The sequence below is a fragment of the Protopterus annectens genome, chromosome 10.part0 (assembly GCF_019279795.1).
Source record: "Protopterus annectens isolate FY-2018-M chromosome 10.part0, PAN1.0, whole genome shotgun sequence".
NCBI lineage: Eukaryota > Metazoa > Chordata > Ceratodontiformes > Protopteridae > Protopterus > Protopterus annectens.
Window position 1 is genome coordinate 1039371518 of NC_056744.1, and position 16804 is coordinate 1039388321.

General features: G+C 43.9%; 1 protein-coding gene across 1 annotated transcript in view; it reads left to right on the forward strand.

Moving 5' to 3' along the window:
* LRRIQ3 (leucine rich repeats and IQ motif containing 3) overlaps positions 1-16804 on the forward strand; it is an 867930-nt gene that overhangs the window by 746734 nt on the left and 104392 nt on the right. The gene's annotated exons all lie outside the window — the stretch shown is intronic.

The window sequence follows — 16804 nt, forward strand, 5'->3', positions numbered from 1 at the left end:
AGGGGCAGTTTATTCTGTGAGGGGTCTGATCAATGCAGAATACAGAGGGTCAGAATTTGTTTGGACCTACAGGAAAAATCTTTTGTAATCAGTTGTGTCAGATGGAAGAGTTTTCTGACCACTGTTGCAAAATGATGGTCAAAGGGGAGGGTGCTATGTACCCATGTTCCAAGGTTTCTCACAATATCTTTGGTTTGGAACATGGGTACATAATAATCCAGCCTTCATGTCAAGGGTTGCTACAGACATAACCCTAAACCAATCCATCAATTTACTGGTCTTTTTCTCACAGTTTTCTTACATAGGAGAATATAAGATGCATTGTCTTTCTGTTTGTTGCCAGCTTAGGTAATATCTTGAAATCATGCAAATACAAATGTTCAAAATGTGGGAAAAGATTTTGGAAAATATCAGAAAATATGATCAGCTGTTTGTCTCTTTTGCTTCTAATAAATCTGGCTAATAAGTGACTAGGGCCAGGATTCAGGAACAGTCCAGTTACAAGTGGTAGGGTTAGGGAAAAAGAGCTTTTTAGCACAGTTGTAGAAATCAGTGATCCAGAGACATACTAGATGCAATGGGGAAAGACCTCCTTATTGTCTAATTTGCATGTGTCTGAATCACTTGTGATTGCCACAAGTGCTAATATGCACTTTGCTGTGATAATCACAGCCAGCAGCCTATGCATTTTTTTGGCACAGGTACCACTCTCATTCATCCCTACTTACACACTCACACACATGCACGCACATCTGTATACACACACACACACACACACACACACACACACACACACACACACACACACACACACACACACACACACACACAGCCAAAGCACTTACCTGTCCCTTAGTTAACAGAATGTTTCTGATGCTGCCTCTTATTTTTTCATTGTCCTTTGTAAGAGATAAATGATCATAGTCAGTAATGCCAAACATTAGAGTTTCATATTTCTTTTGTCTATAATATGCTTCATTTACTCAGCTGAGCATTTCTATAAATCACTCGGCTGTGTAAAGCACTTACTGCAGGTATTTCTGGGATAAAACACAGATAATTATTACATGCCACTCCCAGAGAATGCTTTGTTTACATTTGCAGTAGACTAAAGAAAAACTTTGCTAGAATCTCCTTGTGTTCTGAGTGTGCTTCTCAGCTGATAAGTATACTTTCTGGCACTTTTTAACTGTTCAGAGTTGAATAAAACAACAATTGAATTCAGGTCAGAATACACTTTGAATAAATTGCATTTATTTAAACTGCATTTTGTTTAATATTGCTACACACTCAAGTGTGCTAGCTTGCACTGCACTTGAATTGTTTTGAGTGCTGTTTTAGTTGCTTTTCTGTAAAAAAAAAAAAAATTCTAAGCTTGTTTCCTGCCTTTCCTGTAACTAGTCTAGTCCAGATACAGATTTGCTGTATCCAGGACTGTTTGTAAGCTTCTGAGTCCCCCAAGCCTTTCGGGAGGAAGCCTTCTAGCTTATCAGTGGGAGTGGTAAACATTAGGTAGCCTATCTACCACAAGAGGTAAGCTCACTTGTGCTTTCTCCTACAACCTGGTGAACCTGGGCATCTTAAGGCAATATAGCATCTGCCTCTTGTACACTAACAACCCTCTCCTCTTACCTCCCAACACTCAGACTTGTGATAGATGCTCTTATATATCCAAACTGGAAGCCACGCACTCTCCAGCCAAGACTGGCTGGTCAAGAGGAGAAGATCAACACTTGCACCACACCACATGGAACACATAGCCCTCCAGAATACATACCAGCACTGCCTTCACATAAAAAGACAAATCACACACCCGTCTTTGCGGAGGCTCCCAATAAAAATCTACTCAAACAGCAGAGACCTCCAAGGCAGAAATGCACTCAACTACCACAACACAACACTAATCAAGAAACACATAACTCTCCTAAACAGTGTGCCACTCAACCAAAGCCCCTGAGGCAAAACAGCATGCCCAACACATTAGTCATAGGTGACTCGATAGTGAGGCACACTGATGTCTCACTCACTAGGTTGAATAAGGAGAAGGTAACAGTCAGCTACCTGTCAGGTGCCAGGATCCGCCACATAACACACACACTCAGGTCCCTCAACAACAGATACAAATATGACTCTGTCATTGTACATATGGGTGTTAATGACCTGAGACGTACCTCCTTGGACTACATAAAAAGAGACATGGAGGAGCTCTTGGATTATGTAGCCCAGGTGGGTATGGCCCTAGCCCTGAGCAGCATCCTGCCATCACCCAGAATAATACCACAGTACAAGCAGAAAATGATTGATTTCAACAATTGGTTAAGTTTCTGGTGTCATTCTAAGGGGATCCTATATCTGTCTGCCTGAGATGACATGATTGATAGACCTTGATGCTTTGCCAGAGATGGCCTGCATCTGTCACCCCTGGGCTTCCGGATACTGGCCAAGGCTCTTGTCACCCCTAGAGTGCCTTTTTAGGTGGTGATCCAAAGACCAAATTACCACCATAACAGTTACAACAAATGCAATCTGAGGGTCATGTGGCTCAATGCTAGAAGTCTAAATCTCAAAATGCACTCACTCAAGCACTCCTTAAAATGGAGAACATCGACATTTGTGCTGTAACAGAGACCTGGTTCAAGGCAACAGAAAGCACCCCAGCACTACCAGGCTATAACTCATTCTACATCTTTTGTCCCCAGAACATGGACCGAAGCTCCAAAGGTGGTGATGTTTCCATATTCATAAAGGATGCACACACCTCCAGACTGGTAGCCCAACATAACGCATCAGAGATACTTCAGGTGCAGCTAACATTGGATAAGATCCCCAACCATGTCCCAGCACTCACACTCTACGTTCCTAAGCACACTGGAGAATATTAGGGTCCAACCTGACATTCTCATACTGGACGACTTCAACTACTCCTCCATTAACTGGGAAAACTACTCATGTACCAATACACTTGCCAACATTTCCTGGAATTCCTTAATTCCAATAGCCTGGACCAGCTTGTTCTTACCCCCCCTAGAGGTAGCAACATCCTTGACCTGGTCATTACTAACATGGGTGACCATTGCTCTACACCAATAGTCAACTCCTCCCTGGTTAGATCCGACCACAAACTAATCACCATGGAAATCCACATGCGTCCCACCCCCCCATCCCCGCAAAGGTTACCACCATGAAAAACTTCTCCAAAGCTAACTTTGGGCTCCTTAAAACAGAGGTGGCTAACTTCACGGCAACCATGCAAATGGAGGAAATTTGCATGAATGCCGAATCATACACCAATGCACTGTATGAACACGTACATAAATGCATGGATCTAGCTATACCCAATAGAACCAAAAAAAGCAAGTCAATCTGGTGGTCTGCTGCCATAAACAAACTCTACAACAGAAGGAGGAAACTGATGCAGAATAAAGTGAAGTCCCAAGACTGGAAAAACTCCCTTATCAGCCTCAACAAAAAGTTGGGATCCCTCATGAAATCCTCTAAAGTTAGCTATGAAAACAGAATTGCAGCAGATAATAAAGACACCAACAAGGCCTTCTATAGTTATGTAAAGAATCTCCACGGCAATACCCAAATTTGCTCTGAGCTACTGCACAATGGTACCTCCTATACCGAACCAACAGATATTGCCAATATACTGGCCGATAGATTCAGTGCCATCTTTACCCCCCCCCCCCAAAGGATCAATCATAATACCAGTAGATTGCCAGGCACCCAGTATTACTGCTGCACAGGTTAAAACAGCACTGTCCAAGGCCAAGAATATAGCTTCTATGGGACCTGACAATATCCCTGGCTGTGTTCTACATGAACTACAGAGTGAACTGGCACCTCACCTGTCTGCCATGTTCAATCACAGCCTCACCTCAGGCTTTGTCCCTACTGAATGGTGCACTGCTACAGTCATTCCTCTCCACAAAGGAGGAGCGACTACAGACCCTGGGAACTATCACCCCATTAGCCTGATTAGTCGGATATGCAAAGCTATGGAATGCATCATCATGGACCTAATAAACAAGGATATAGGGAATCACCAAACTCTGGATCCCACACAGTTTGGTTTTGTGAAGAGTAGATCATGCCTTCTCAATCTGGTTGACTTCTTTGAGTCAGTTACCAGAGCTGTAGACGAAGGCAAGGTAGTTCATACAGCCCACCTTGATCTGGCCAAGGCCTATGATACCATTTCCCACTCAGGAATCATAGAAAAGCTCACTAAGCTAGGCATCAACCCTATATCTCTAGGTGGGTTGCAAACTGGCTCACAGATAGAACCCACAGTGTGAAAGTAGCTGACTACAAGTCAGAATGCAACTCCCCAAGCGATGTTGACATTATACAGAAAGGCTTCACTGAGACCAATGACTGGTGTCAGAACCATGGCCTTAAGCTCAATGCCATAAAATATGTCGTCATCCCCTTTGGGAAAAACTCAGTTCCCATGAATTACCACATCAATGGTAGTCCACTGAACACAGAAGGCGTTATAAGAGATCTGGGAACACAGGTTGACAGCAACCTCTCTTTTGACCACCACATTGCCACTGTAGTCAGAAAGTCCTACTCTGTGCCCCATCTCATTACTAAGGGTTTGGCATCCAGGAAGAAAGAGGTCATTGTCTCCCTCTACTCTTCCCTCATTAGGTCAATCATTGAGTACAATGCCCTATTTGGCATGTACTTCACTAGACACCTGCAACAATTGAAGAGGCCACAAAAGTACCTCACAAAGAGGATCCTAGGCCTTAAACACTTGTCCTAGATGGACATACTCAAAAAACTCCAGCTATTCTCTGTCTCATATCGCCTACTTAGATGCAATCTCTGCTTGACTTACAAAGCCATGTCTGACCCAGCTCTGTTAGAAATGCCACATCTAAAGAAATCCCAATCCCTCTGCACCACATGAGCTAGAGACCTCAACCTAATTAACACAATCAACAGAACATGCTGGAGGGACAGGTTCATAAACCAGAGACTGCCCATGCTATGGAATAGACTTCCCATACATGTCAAGCAAAGTACCTCACTGGCCCTCTTCAAGAAAACTCCTGATGAGTGGATGGGAATTAGAAAATTCACCCCGGGATCACTCCAGTGGCTCTACTCGACAGAGGCACTGGGAACTAAGGTCGGGTGGCATGATGCCAGGGTAATCCTATGGCCTAGGCTTGTAAAGGCTCCAGGGCCATTAGCCTAGTACACACCTATGAACCTATGAATCCATCATGGTGCTGCATATCTAAAGCACTGAGATAGGACTGTCTCTGAACTGGAAATGGATACTGCCTACTCTGAGGTGGGCTTTCTACTGGTGGTATTGTTTCTGAATCCCAGCCTAAGTTCATTCTGTGAAGGTGGCTCTTGGGGTGTACCATTAACTTTTGTTAAGTAAAGTAGAACAAATTCTGCCTTGCATATCAGAAGTACATTCAATAAATGGTCTTCTTCCTCTTACTTTTTAGAAATTCATCTGTAGACAGTAACTCTACAACTGCAATATGGGCTTTACTGTATACTTTTACAAGACACTACAAGCTTTATGTGATCTCAATGTCCAGGTCAACCTTTAGAGCATCATTCTTCATGATATTGTACCGTGAACTCCCTCAAGGACAATAGCTAGGGGCTTTGTCCTGATTTTGAATTCATTGTACTGGATCATCTCAGATAAAAAAGTAATGTCCTTACCATAATGTTAGATCTTCATGATCTTCATGATCCATGTCTGTCCACTTCAACGTACACGTCTACTTTTCCCCATCCTGATTTGATTTATCCCTGTGAAGACACATGGATGAATGGATCCGAGGACCATGCCTGGAGGTGGGGGTGTTTTGTCCAATTCCTCAGCAGAATAATGAATAAGGGCAGACTCAGTCTGAAGAGGAAGCAATGTGATGTACATTAAGGTTGGAAGGGGATGAACTGGAACTTGCTAGACCTTGTTATATGCTGAGAAGACTACATCATATGGCTGCATGTCCTAATTTTGAAGTAGATGAGTATGCATTACAAAGAGCTAATGTTGTGGTGTGTTCAGATCTTTTGCCTGTATGTACTTTACCCATATGCAGCCCTGTCTTGTACCTGCTTGAATAATGTGTACATTGTGCCCCAGATAATTAAATATTTGAGAGAAAAAGTAAAACCTATTACTTGCATATATGTTGCCAAATGTCTCCCTGTTTTCAAAGCATATATGATTTTTGGTACCCCTTTTTACCTCCACAGTGCTAGCATGTTCCAATCCACCATTTATACTCTAATAATCTCCTGAGAAGCAATATTTATCTCATTATTTTTCTAAACTCCCATTTTTATTGTACCTGGTTGAGCATATGCACTGAATATTGTCAGGAATATTGCACCCAAGTAGTCCTTTGTGCCTGGATAAGACTTGATTGCATGTCTCTTCCATCCATCTTAAACTGATGGGTTACTGGAGCCATATGGATTCAGTGTCTGCAGCATTTAGAAACTTACATAAAAGGCTCAGGCTCAATTCAATACCTTAGATCTCTTTTGCTGTACAAATGCTTCAGATAAAGTCCTTGGCTCTGTAATGCTTTTTCTCGTTTTTTGGTCAGAAAAGAGATTGCCATTTCACTAATTTTTCAGATATTGTCTCCTTTCATAGTTAGCTACATCCTTGTTTAGAGTAGTTCCTCTTTCCTTTTTAGAGAAATTTCTCTTTTCCCTGTTCTAGTTAAAAAAAAATCATCCTAGTCATTATTACAATGTCATAGGGCTATTAGATTGTATTTGGGTTAATAGTATTTCATTTTCTTGCTTGTTATTTGTATACCTATTTTGTTGTTTGAATAACTTTTTTTGTAGTGTGTGTATGTTCTTCACTCCTCACTCTCACCATGTCTGCACACTCTACTGAATGGTCAAAAGTTATGCACAGCTAAAAAAAAGGTGCCACATGCTATGCTCTGTGAGATCATAAACAGCCAGGGATCAGGAATATGCCTTTTATCCTCTGTTGTGTGATGTCAGAGCTGAGACAGATAAAGTTGCAATGGTTTAGGGGGGGTGCAGTCAAGGGAGTCTGCAGGATTTTTTGCAGGAGGGTGCAAACCTAGAGCCCCTCACACACAACCCCCCCCCACACAGCCATTCTAGTGTCGCATTAATTGGCTATTTCTCCCCAGTTGCCCTAAAAACTGTTCAAAACTCTCAGTGTGTATACTGTTTTATGCTTTACTTCTACAATGATTACAGATATTTGGATTTAATTTACAGCTTTTACTTGAAATTTTATAGCACAAACACTGATAGACATTTGCTAAACAAAGCAATAGTGTCACAATGAAAACACACAGCATTAAAGCACTCTACCTTTGAAACTCACATTCACTGAAACAGCATTGAAACTCACATTCAAAGAAAATGCATCTGGCTAGTGGCAGGTTAAGTTTACCTTTGGGCTGTTTTCAAACCATAGGCACCTTGCACACATTTTTAGGGCCATGCAAACATTCTTTGATTCACCTTACTGATTGTATTAATTATAATATATAAATTGAATTATATCCCTTGTATAATACAGCACCACTTGTTAGAGTATGATGTTAAGTTGTCAATCTCGCCTTCATTCTTGCTGGATGGGTTCGGAGCCGATCCTCGGCTCCGACTCGGCACTTGCTAAGCTCGAGAGCTAATTTTACCAGCTCGAGGCAACCCTATATCCCATGATGCAAGGTGGAGACTACCCAGATCTCGTTTGCCGCTTCGCTAATGAGGTGCCTTTTTTTACCAGCTCCAGGTAAGTTTCTAAATATAAGACTTTAGTCTAACCCCTTTAATTTTTCATATCTATAGTTGTTTTTTGTTAACCTTAACGCTTACTTTAACCCTATTCCCATTAGTGTTCCCTTTTTTTCGAGTTTTTTATTCCTTTTTCCTAGCTTAGGCCTTAGGCCTTCCCCTTCCTAAATTTTTTCCTGTCAGGGATTATCTGTGTCTGACTGTGTTGTTATCCCTGTTTAGTTTAAATTTTTGGATTGGGTGTTTTTTGTGTGTGTGTGTTAGTGTTTTGTTTTTGACAACTTGTGTTTCCTCGACACAGCTATGTCGAAGGACACAAAGGTCTCAGGCTTCAAGAAGTGTGACTCGTGCTGTCAGAAGATGTCTCTGACAGACGGTCACACTTCTTGTATTTACTGCCTGGGACCTCTGCACCTGCAGGACTCTTGTGCTATCTGTCATGCCTTCAGCCCCAGAGTCCTGCAGGAGTGCAGAAATAAATTAATATTGAGGGGCTTATTAAAGCCTAAGAGCTCACCGACTAAGTCGGCTCCGGGGAAGCCCTCGAAACCAGTTAAGCCTTCAGCTTCAAGTCCTAAGCCATCTGCTATTGGTTCTCCTTCAGTGTCGAGATCGGCTCCAGCCGGAGCCGATCCTTCTATATTAGAAGTTACAGTATCGGCTCCATCCGGCGCCGATGCTGCTAAATCTGGGCACTCAGTGTCGGCTCCGGCTGGAGCCGATGTATCCTCGGTTTCTTCGGCTCCACCTATCTCTAAAAAGAGATCACGATTCCCCTCATTGGAATCGGTACGTTCGGCTCTGAGATAACCCCTGCTCTCGGAGCGGAGCCATCGGAGCCGTTCTTCTTGGTCATCCAGGCTGTCCGATCACGACCTTGAGAGAGTGGAGAGTAGACTATTAAAGTCTCAGGCATTGGCCCAAATGCTCCATAGCCCATCTCAACAGACAGTAGCTATCACACATCCACCTAAAATTCCTCCTTCGACTCTCTTACAGAGCTCGGAGCTGGAGCTCCTCGGAGCCATGACTGTTGTGACTTCAGAGCCGATACCACCCCCCCTTTTGGCTCCATTGTCGTCTGCTCCGATTTCCTCCTTGAGGCCTTCATTGGAGGGATCCGGGCGTCTGGTCTCTCTCGTCGGCTCCGAGGGGGCGAGTGGCATCGGACCCTTGTCCGACCCCGTTCTCCCTCTCGGGGCTTCGGCGTTGGTAAGCTCAGCCCCGACATCTGCCTCGGAGCCTTCCCTCTCGGTGAGGCCTGGAGTTCCTATCTCTTCGGAGCGGGAACCTTCTGGTCTCTCTGACGGGGGAGCCTTCGAGGTGATGAGGAGTGTACTAGCCCCTGGGCTTAGTCAACGGACAGTTCCATCAGCTCCTCCCACTACAGTGCCTGCTGACGTCTCTTCCCACTCTCTTGCTCCCGGACCCAGAGATCCAACGCCTCAGGTTTCCCCATTGGGAATATCTTCCTCTTCCGAGGCTTCTCCTGATCCATCAGGTGAACCTCCACGTAAGAGGACATGTAAGAGGAAACATCTAGACTCCCCCGAGTCTATTACATCTGTTACTGACCTGGATGAGTCGGAGGGATCCCCAAGGTCCTCCTCTGAGGATGTCTCTTTCTCAGACATCCTTGAACTCCTTAAGCAGAGGGGGAACTGGCCCTCCCTTAATCCTTTCGAGGATGAGTCAGTATACCTGGAGGCATTCGGATCTCGAACCTCCACCTCCTGGGTGTCTCCGCCTTTCGACCCTCTTATGGATGTAGTGGCTCGGAAGGCGTGGATGGCTCCGGATTCGGTGGAACCTATTCCTAGGAGGCCTTCAAAATTCATTACGGCCCCACCAGATAGACAATATTTGACGAAGGGTGTCCCAGTTGATGCCATGGTGATGGCTGCTGCCACCAAGAAGGAACTAGCTGATCCTTCAGTACCTGTCCATCCTCCTAACAAGGATTCTAGGACTATGGACAGGTACGGCAAGTGGATTTTTTCTTCAGCGACTTTTGCCATGAGATCGCTGAACTACTTGTGCCACTTCACCCGCCTTCAAAGAGATGTTCTTAAAGAGTTGGGAGAAGTTCTACAGGATCCGTCAGCTGCTGGGTCTCAGGATAAGATTATCTCACAGCTAGGAATCCTTAACTCCATTGTTAACTCCTCTATGCGGCTCATTTCTTATGTAGCCGATGGAGCGAGTAGGGCCGCAGGCACAGGAGTGGCTTTAAGGCGTCAGTCCTGGATGCGGCTTTGCAATTTTGCAGACCCCTTCAAGGCGTCCTTCACAAACTCCCCTTTTGATGGTTCGACCTTGTTCGGACCTCAAGTGAAAGACACTTTGACTAGATGCGAACAAGATGGCAAGACTCTTTCTGCCGTAGGAGTCTGTTTCTCCACCCCTTCAAGACCTTACCCCAAAGGACAGAAGGGAGGGAAAATGTGGTTTCGCAAATCTCAAGGAGTCACGCCTGAAGCACGAAGTCAATTTACCCCCAGAGGCAGAGGGGGTAACAATAATAGATGCCACCCTAGGGGCAGAGGGGGTCCACAGAATCAGGGTAGCAGAGAGCCTTTTTCTGACAAACCCTTCCAGCATCCCTGAGATGTTGCCTGATTGTCCACCTTCGGAGGCAGTCGAGGGAAGATTATCGCTGTACCCAATAGCCTGGCTTTCCCTTTCTCAAGACAAATGGGTACAGTCGATTATATCCGAGGGTTACAAAATTCCCTTTATTCAAACCCCAATTCAGCAAAAGGGAACCCTTCCAGACGTTCCACCCGGTCTAAGGGAACTAGCAGTACTAGAAATATCAAAACTGCTAGCAAAAAGAGCCATCCAGCCAGTCCCAGCGGACCAAATAGGATCCAAAATCTACTCAAGGTTCTTTTTAGTTCCAAAAAAGACAGGGGACTGGAGACCAATATTAGATCTGAGCAAACTAAACAAGTTTGTAAAGAAATCAAGATTTTGGATGGTCACACTTCAGTCCATTCTACCCTTTCTGGGCAAGGACAATTGGATGTGCTCGATAGATCTTCAGGATGCGTACTATCACATAAAAATTCACATATGCTCCAGAAGATTTCTCCGCTTTTGGCTGGGGACCAGTCACTTCCAATTCAGAGCCCTGCCCTTTGGACTCACTACAGCCCCCAGAGTGTTCACCAAATGTATGGCAGCGGTTACGGCTCACCTGAGACATCAAGGATTCTAGGTGTTTCCATATCTAGATGACTGGCTCCTCACTGCCACTACCAGGCATCAACTTCTCCAAGCCAGAGATTACACCATTCACATTTGCAGAGGGCTAGGGATTTCTATAAATTTCAAAAAATTTGCCTTGTCGCCTTGTCAATCTATTACTTTTATAGGAGCAAAATTGGACACCGTTCAACTTTCAGCAAAGTTAACAGACCAAAGGATCTTGGACATTCAAAGTCACATCCAGGTGATTCTTCTCAGCAACAAAATTCAGGCCAGATTTGCTCTGAAAGTATTGGGTCTTATGGCGGCCGCTATAACACTTCTTCCCTTTGCCCGCTTTTACATGCATCTTCTGCAATGGATGCTATTCGCCCAATGGTCTTTTCAACAACTTCCCATGCGTCACAAGATCATAGTAACTCCAACTTGCAAAAGGCATCTGACCTGGTGGATATCGTCCCCTCAAGTCCATCAGGGCAGACCCTTTGTTCCTCCTGCCCCGGTTGCCACAGTTACATCGGATGCCTCCCTGATCGGGTGGGGTGGGGGGCATTATCAGGGCAGAATGGTCCATGGCACTTGGCAACTTTTCGAATACCATCTGCACATAAATGTCCTGGAGATGAGAGCGGTGCTTTTAACGTTGCAAGCCCTCAACGACTCTCTTCCCCTGGGAACTATTGCAGTCCAAACGGACAATATGTCCGTAGTGTGGTATATCAACAAACAGGGCAGAACCTAGTCCTATCCACTGTGTCGAGAGGCTCTCAGACTTTGGCAATGGGCAATCTCTTCTCAGCGGTTTCTGATAGCAACGCATATCCCCGTGAAATCCAACATCATAGCGGACAGATTGAGCAGAGCTATTCTCATGCCTCACGAGTGGTCTCTCAAACAATCAGTGACGGAAGAGATTTTTCAGAAGTGGGGCCTTCCTTGCTGCGACCTTTTCGCTACACCTCAAAACAGCAAATGCCCAGACTTCTTCTCTCTCTTCCCCCTTCCAGGCCATCCCCCTAGAGACGCTCTAACCCAAGATTGGCCCCGGGGACTTCTTTATGCCTTCCCCGCACCTTTCCGCTGATACCTCAACTAATTCAGAAAGCAACCGCCTTGAGAGCCAAGTTGATTCTCATTGCCCCTTATTGGCCTCGACAGATATGGTTTCCATTCCTACATCGTTATCTCTTGGTACAGCCATGGCATCTGGACCCGGTTCCAGATCTTCTGACCCACCAGTCGGGCAGCTGCACCAATCCATACCTTCTCTCAACCTCACTGCTTGGTTGCTCCACTTCCATCCTTAGCCAGGCTTCCTATGATTTCTAATCCCGTCCGGGATATCATAGTAGCTTTCCTAAAATCTTCTACCAGAAAGATTTACACTAGTAAATGGCGACGTTTCTCCTTCTGGGCAAAAGCTAGGAACATAGACCCCTATACTGCTCCGATTCATTCGGTCTTGGACTTCCTAGCTGAGATTTTTCATTCAGGATCCTCTTCCTCCACAGTAAAAGTTCAGCTGGCAGCCATTTCAAATTTTCATATAGGCCTTTTGGACCACAACATTATGTCACATAAACTTTGCAAGGCATTCCTTCGAGGTATCTTTTTACTTAAACCTCCGATTAGAGACCCCCCACCACAGTGGGATCTAAATTTAATTTTAACATCCTTAATTCTTCCCCCTTTCGAACCTGCAGCTGCCTGTTCTTTGAAATTTCTTTCTTGGAAGACACTTTTTCTAGTCGCCATTACTTCTGCCAGGAGAGTATCTGAGCTTCATGCTCTCTGCATTCGTCCTCCCTATTTAATCTTCCACAAAGATAGGGTATCTCTAAGGACTAATCCGTCTTTCTTACCAAAAGTGGCATCACAGACGAACTTAAATCAATCCATTGATCTTCCAGTGTTTTTCCGAATTATTCTGATAGAGCGGAACAAAAGTTACATTGTCTTGATGTTCACCGCCAGCTCAGATATTATCTGGACAAAACTAAACTTTTTAGGAAATCTGATCAACTGTTTCTATCCTATGCAGAGAACAGGAAAGGCCTTCCAGTTTCCAAGGTGACTTTATCTAGATGGCTGTCTTCTGTGATTACTTACATTTATCAGCTCAGAGGCAAAGAGTTGATTTCTAAGCCAAAAGCCCATTCTACCAGAGCTCTAGCTACATCGACAGCTTTTCAAGCTAGACTTCTAATAGACACTGTTTGTGAAGCAGCCACATGGGCCTCTCCTCTTACCTTTGTTTCACATTACAAATTAGACTTGGCCTCCAGAGACAGAGCGAATTTTGGTTCCACCGTTCTCAAGAGTCTGTTCCATTGAGCCACCCAGGATAGAGGTGCTAGGGACGCGGTCCCATCCGGCAAGAATGAAGGCGAGATTGACAACTTAACATTAAGAAGTTATGTACCTACCATAACGTTCCATGTTAGTTGTCTTCTCTCGCCTTCTTTCTTGCGTCCCGCCCTCCATCCCCCTAGCCTGGTCAGACCGAGAAGATTATGCCTCTTCTATTAAGAGGTTTTATTCCTTTTCTAGCTATTCAGCTTCTAGTGTCACTAGATTAGGTTGATCCTTTCTAGATGATTATGATGTTATTTAGTATTGTTACTTTTTCTTCCTCCTCTACAGTTGGAAGAATATATTACTATTTCCTTGGCTACCAAACGAGATCTGGGTAGTCTCCGCCTTGCATCATGGGATATAGGGTTACCTCGAGCTGGTAAAATTAGCTCTCGAGCTTAGCAAGTGCCGAGTCGGAGCCGAGGATCGGCTCTGAACCCATCCAGCAAGAAAGAAGACGAGAGAAGACAACTAACATGGAACGTTATGGTAGGTACATAACTTCTTATTTTAAATTTATAGTTTTGAACACTTTTCCAGTAAGCAATGAAACAAAACATACAAACCAATAATGACAAACAGCCCAATTCAGAACATTTCAACCATAAAAGGCCACTAAAACTTCTGCCATTAAAATCCACCAATATCAGTCAATATACACAATCTCTGCAGAAGTAAAAGTCATCTGAATAACTCCACATTAAAGATATCTGAAACTAATGAAGAGATTGTTGCTAGAAAACAACTTTATATTTCAGTGTTTCATCTACAAATTCAGTGCCTGCTGCCCTCAAAGAATAAATTGCCTATGTTACATAAAAAAAATGGTAAGCTGGTATATTGCAATAGGAAATGGGTGGCAAGCTGAAAAACAGATTCATAGTTTCTAGGCATCTCATCCAGAGGAGAACATACTCAGGACTGCAGCACCCCACCCCCTTAAAATAAAAAATCGACTTGTTATGGGACTAGAGCCCTCTACATCAAGATGCAAGGATGCTACCTGCTGTGCTACTAACACTGCTTTAAAATTCTATACCACAATCATGATACCATTTGCTAAACAAAACAGTTGCACATTTTAAGCAGACTTGGCATGAGCAGCAGTAAACTTCTCTTCCCTTGAAGCTCACAATTCCTTGAAAATGCACTTGAAAATAAATTCCACCTGCTAACTCTAACTAGGGCATTTCACTCACTCACTCACACACACACACACCTCAACCTCTTAGTGCAAGAAATCTGGACAAAGCCTAAAATAAATAGGGACAGATTATAAATATTGCTCTCATGAACCTAGAAAATTGCTAGAACAACAGGATTTGCATTAGTATGTATTTTTCTAAAGGGTACGAAGTCTAAAACTCAAATGTCTGTTATTATTTAGCAACTTCAATTCTTTGTAGGAGGAATATGGAGCAAAAATTTGGACATTCTGTAAAAACCTAGACAACTGAGGGATATGCGAGCTCCCTCTTATAAACACACACACACACACACACACACACACACACACACACACACACACACACACACACACACACACACACACACACACACACACACACACACACACACACACACACACACACACACACACACACACACACACACACACCTTCCTCCCTCTTACAAACACACACAGACCTACCTACTTCTTACACACACAGATATACAAACACACACCCACACACACACAGACACACACACACACACACACACACACACACACTCCTACCTCCCTCTTACAAACACACATACAAACCTACCTACTTCTTTTACACACATGCAAACATCCTACCTCCCTCTTAAAAACACAAACACAGATCTACCTACTTCTTGCACACACCCTCCTCCCTCTTAGAAACAAACACACAGACCTACCTACACACACACACACACACACACACACACACACCTCCCTCTTACAAACACACACACACACACACACACACACACACACACACACACACACACACACACACACACACAAACCTACCTCCCTCTTACAAACACACACACAGACCTACCTACTTCTTACACCCACAAACACCCCTACCTCCCTCTTACAAACACACACACACTTGCTGTAACACTTAACTTAATTCCCTTACTTGACTTAATGTGAACTAAATTAGAAGCAAAAGCAATTTCAAAAAGCGCGGATGAAATTCCCTTACTTGCTGTAGCATTGAACACAACTAAATTCCCTTACCTGACTTGATGTGAAGAGAAGCAAAACCAATTACAAATACTGAAATAGTGTGGGCGAGGAACTCCCTTACTTGCTGTTGCATTAAACACAACTAAATTCCCTTACCAAACTTGTCGTGAAGAGTATTTTCAAATAGCGCAGGTAAAGAGGAACAGGACGTCTTCATGCACAGACATGATGTGACTGGACCAGCAAGCTACGGGACCGTTCTTAAAGAAGAATGCACTCCCTTGCACCTGGCTGCAGATGGCCTTGGGTGGAGTGGAGCTTCCCCACTGCAACCAAAAAGCTGGTAGTCATATATGTGCAGTGATTTGTGCTGTGGTGTATTCATACCTTTTTATGTGTTGGTATAAACTTACTAGGTTTCTACATTATGTATTATCGAATGAGTGTTCTTGCTTCAAGAAATGTGACTGAAAGTATATGACACCTTTTGAGCTGTAATACCTATACCAGTCATTATGATCAAACATAGCACTCAACAGCAGGAGCTAAGTAAAAAATACCTACTGTAATGAACTTAAAAGAGAGGGTGATAGCCCAGAGAAACACTTCTTACATTATAGCCTTACACCACTGAAATCAGTATCTTCATCATTGTGAGACCTGTTTTAGCCCCTCACAACTTCATTGGTGAGTAAAGCCATATGTCCTGTTCTCTGACACTGGGTACATAGTGGTTTTGGTATCAGATATATATATATATATATATATATATATGTGTGTGTATATATATATATATATATATATATATATTTATGGATCACCTTTATATGCCAGAAATCGCGTTTCGCCGACACACTAATCACCGACACCAAAAGACCGACAACAAAAAATACCGACAACGCAAAACACCGAAAACCATTACACCAACACACTACACGTAAACAACACAGTACACTACATAACATATCCACTATCCCTAACCCAAACCCTAACCCTAAGGTCCGACACTACCGCACACTTACCCTACCTGCACCCTAACCCTAACTCACTTACCCACCCCTAACCCCAAGGTCCGACACTACCGCACACTCACCCTACCTGCACCCTAACCCTAACTCACTTACCCACCCCTAACCCCAAGGTCCGACACTGCACACTCACCCTACCTGCACCCTAACCCTAACTCACTTAACCCACCCCTAAACCCACAGTCCCTCACTATCGCACACACACCCTACCTGCACCCTAACCCTAACTCACTTAACCCACCCCTAAACCCACAGT